The sequence below is a fragment of the Suncus etruscus genome, chromosome X (genome assembly GCF_024139225.1).
Source record: "Suncus etruscus isolate mSunEtr1 chromosome X, mSunEtr1.pri.cur, whole genome shotgun sequence".
Taxonomy (NCBI): domain Eukaryota; kingdom Metazoa; phylum Chordata; class Mammalia; order Eulipotyphla; family Soricidae; genus Suncus; species Suncus etruscus.
Window position 1 is genome coordinate 47,611,387 of NC_064868.1, and position 4,783 is coordinate 47,616,169.

The window sequence follows — 4,783 nt, forward strand, 5'->3', positions numbered from 1 at the left end:
GTCTATTGTCCAAGTCAGGTGTGTCATCTGAGAGAGGGGCCTTTGGGGCACATCAACCAGAACTACTTAGGACCAATCTCCTCTCTCAATCTGTAGCCTCAGGTCATCATCCATCCTGACATCCATTTCATCTGCCATCTCATTGTATGTGTATCATCTAGGTAGAGTCTTTGATCCCAGGCTTCATCCTGGTCTCTTCTGGCTCCCAGTGCCACTGACTATCTCCTCACCAGCTCTATTTTCAGCCTGCCACCATCCTGACATTCATTCTCTCTACTTTCACATCTCAGGTGTATATTGGTCCCTGATTTCAACCAGGTATATATTGGTCCCTGATTTCAACCAGGTACCAGAGCCAACACTACTTTACTAACATAATTTGAGCCTCGGCCATCCACTATTCCAGTTATCCAGCTTGTCTACAGTCTGCATACACTGCATAGACTCATGTGTATCTTCTGAGGGAGTGGTCTGTGGTCTCTGAACTCAACTGGGTCTCTTCAGGACTAGTACTGCCACTGATCTCGTCAAACAAATTTGAGCCTCCGACAACCACCCTTCCCAATATCTGGTCCATGTTTCCTCCACATGCAGGTGCATTATCTGAGGGAGTGATGTTTAATCCCTGATTTCAACCAGGACACTAAAGTGATCCAGTGCCACCACTAATATTCTTCCCCAAGCTTTATTCTTCACCTACCGCCCATCCTGATATCTGGATCAGTTTACTGTCCAAAATCAGGTGTATCATCTGAGATAGGGTCCTTTGGTCACTCTATTCAACCAGGGTTCCTTAGGACAATTGCTACCATCATCTTCTCCCCCAATCTCTAGACTCAAATTGGCATCAATCCTGCCATCTGTTCGTCTGCCATCTCAACTCATGTGCATCATCCAAGGAAGGGTTCTTTGGTCCCTGATTTCAACCCAGTCTCTCCTGCTCCCAGTACCACCATCTATCTCCTCCACCAATCTAACCGTGATTTCAACCAAAACCCTTCAGGTTCCCAGTGCCAATGCAAATGTACTCACCCAAGCTGTAGACTCCTCCTCCCTTCCTGATATCTGGTCCCTCTGTATTCTGCACTTAAGGGTATTGTCCTTGGGAGAGACCTTTAATTCTGATTTCAACTGATACTCTTCAGGCTCAATCTCACCACCAATTTTCTTCCCCAACCTCTCCCCTCTGCCCACAGCCTGTCCTTATCCAGTCCATTTGATGTCCCAAATTAGGTGCATCATCCGAGGGAAGGACCCTTGGTCCATGATTTCAAACATTACTTTCCCTTGGCAATGCCAGTATTCTCTGCAAAGCTGTAGCCACAGCCTTTGCCCATTCTGACATCAGTTTTTTCTGCCATCACAACACATTTCCATCCACTGAGGAGGGACCATTTATCTGATTTCAACCAAGATTCTCAAGGCATCCAGTACCACAACCAATCTCCTCCCTGAAATGGTACCATTAGCCAACTGCCTGTCCTGACAGCTGAATATCTGTCATCCCTACTCAGATCCATTATCCGAATTAGGGATTTTTCATCCCTGATTTCAGCCTGCACTCCCTAGTGCCACCACCAATCTCTTCCATATTCAACAGCCTCAGGCCACTGCCCTCCTGACATCCAGTCTGTCTGTTGTCCAAACTCAGCTGTATCATTCAAGAGAAAGACCTTTGGTCCCTGATTTTATTCTGGACTCTGCAGATTCCCAGTGCTACTGCCTATCTCCTCCCCCAAGCTATAATTTCATCCTGTCACCTTTTCTGACAACTGGTTTGTCTGCTGGCCAACTTCAGGTGCATCACCCCAATGAGAAATCTTGGACCCTGATTTTAACTGGGACTCTCCTGTTACCCAGTGCCACCTACAATTTCTTTCTCCAACCTGAATCCTCAGCTCCCCACCTGTCCTAACATTCTTTCTGTTTGCAGTCACCACTCAGTTGCATTATCTGAGGGAGGGACCATTGTACCTAATTTCAAACGGGACTCTCTAGACTGCTACCTCCTGAGGTGTTGCCTCAGTCTGCCACCAGTCCTGACATCTGGTCCATCATTGTCCCAAATCAGGTGCATCATCCAAGGAGGGAAATTTGTTCCCTGTTTTTATTTAGGACTTTCCAGGCTCCCAGTGCTACAGCCGATCTCCTCCAGTAAACTGTAGCCTCAACCCACCACCCATATTGACATCCATTCCATCTGCCTCCTTTACTTTTACCATAAAGATGATATTGCATCTGTGAGACATATTCTTTTTTTTTTTGTCCCCCAATTCACAATACATACCCGGCAAGGGGCCTGTGTTGAGGTGTATATGGGGTGCCTTTACTGTACCTCCTCTTTCTATACAGCCAGTGTAAAGAACACAGCCTGTGGTAAGATTTGGGAGGCCTTATCTTATCTGTTATTTATTTTATTTTTTTTTTCTTCAGAGCAAACTAAAGTTGTTTTTTTTTAAAGTAAGAATTCATTTAAAGGACAAAATTGATTAACATAATGAGGTAAACTAATATAACATAATATAGTGACATAACATAGCATATAATATAATTGATATAATAATAATACATGTAAGTCAAAGAAAATTTCTGATTAAAAACACAATTTTTTTTTCATAATGGCTTACATATCTTTCACTGTAGTATTTTGGGTACATATTCACATTGAATCAGGGGAATACCCATCACCTAATATGTCCTCTTCTCAATCAAAAATCAAATATGCTGAAAATAGGCAAAATCCTGTCTAGAGGCTTCCAACCTCAGTTTGAGAGAGGATGTGAAAAAAGTAATTAAAATACCACAACAATACAAAAAAAATAAAAATAAAAAAATATCGAATTAAATAACCGATAAGCACCACAGCAATAAAGACAGGCACCACACAATAATCTCGGTTCTGAAATCAAATCATACTCAAGTGCAAAAAAGAAAGAGAAAGACAAAACAAAATAAAATAAAATAATATTGGAGACATCAACCGTAATCTCCACACCAAAATAAAGACGTCAAAAAAAATAGATCATTTATTCTCCTCTTGCTGCTTTCGTGGTATGTGGAAGACTTCTACTTTATCTTGGATGGTAAAATCAGACCTGTTTCTAAAGATCTTGGTGGCTGTGCAGATCAGGGAATGGAGTTTATGAAGTCTTTCTTTGTGGTTCTAGCAGTTATGCTTCTTCAATGTCATTTTTTTGTTTTTTATGTGTTCTAGGTGTTTCAGAATAGTGCTACCATTCTGTGTTTTTCTTTTGTCTTCTGACTTACTTCGTTTAACATAACATGATCTAGGTCCATCCACGTTGCTGCAAAGTCTGTGATTGTATCATTTCTAACTGCCATGTAATATTCCATTGTATATATGTACCACATCTTAATGATCCATTCATCTGTTGTTGGACATCGAGGTTGGTTCCAAGATTTGGCTATTATACTGAGTGCTGCAATAAATAGTGGGGTGCATATGTATTTTGGAATGAATGTCCTTCCATCTTGGGGATATATGCCTAGGAGAGCAATTGCTGGGTCAAATGGCAGCTCAATTCTAAGTTCTTTGAGCACTCTCCAGACTTTTCTCCATAGATGTTGGACCAAGGGGCATTCCCACCAGCAATGAATGAGAGTTCCTTTCATACCACATCCTCTCCAACAAAGGTTGTTCCCATTATTTTTGATGTGAGCCAACCTCACTGGTGTGAGGTGGTATCTCATTGTTGTCTTGTGAGACATATTCTAATTTATATATAATATTTCCAGGAATACAGGCCCTAACATGTTTTTCTCTTAGACAATATAGAGCCTTTTAAAAACTCAATTGATTAAACCAATTTATTAGTTTGCAGTTTTTTTCTTATTCTCAGATATTCTTGCATTTTAGGAATATAACTTGTAAGATAAATAAACCAAAAAATTCACCAAAAGAAACCCCTCAGGAACTATACAGACTCAAAAAAAAACCTTAAAAGAAGCACTGAAAGATATACTTATGGCAAGTAAACCCCACTAACAACAAACTTCTACAAAAAGATGACAATAAATGCCATGACAATAATCTCTCTTAACTTCAGTGGATTAGATGTACCAGTTTAGAGATGCAGAGTAGGGGCTGAAGCAGTGACATAGAGCGGTAAGGCTTTTGCCTTGCCTGCGCTAGCCTAGGATGGACTGCGCTTCAATTCCCTGGTATCCCATATGGTTTCCGCAAGCCAGGATTGATTTCTGAGCACATAGCTAGGAGTAACCCCCTGAGCATCACCAGGTGTGCCCCCCCCAAAAAAGAGAGATATACAGAGTATATGATCAAATTTTATCAGAAAATTGAATACAATATTTTGCTGCATGCAAGAAACTCATCTGAGGGCTGGAGAGATAGCATGGAGGTAAAGAGTTTGCCTTGCATGTAGAAGGATGATGGTTCAAATCACGGAATCCCATATGATTCCCCGAGCCTGCCAGGAGCGATTTCTGAGCATAGAGCCAGGAGTAACCCCTGAGTGCTGTCCGGTGTGACCTCCCCCCCAAAAAAGGGGAAACTCATCTGAGTAGTTAAGTAGTTTAAGAACAATCCTTAAAGCAAACAAATGCCTTAAAAAAAAGATGAGATGGTCATATTAATATCGGACTATGATGACTTTAGAATTATAAAGATTATATGAGACAGAGATGTTAATTTATTAATAATCAAGCAATGTGTACATCAAGAAGATATCACAATCCTTAACATATACACCCAAAAAAGGACCAGCAACTATTAATATACATGACGAAAGATGCTCTTGGAAAC

The 4,783-nt window shown here is 41.0% G+C and overlaps 1 non-coding gene across 1 annotated transcript; it reads right to left on the minus strand.

Annotated features, from left to right (window-relative positions):
* Window positions 1-2,260: 2,260 nt before the first annotated feature.
* Window positions 2,261-2,393, minus strand: LOC125999799 (small nucleolar RNA SNORA51). The gene has a single exon (XR_007492269.1). It is a non-coding gene; the product is annotated as a small nucleolar RNA SNORA51 (small nucleolar RNA).
* Between the last annotated feature and the right edge of the window lie 2,390 nt (window positions 2,394-4,783).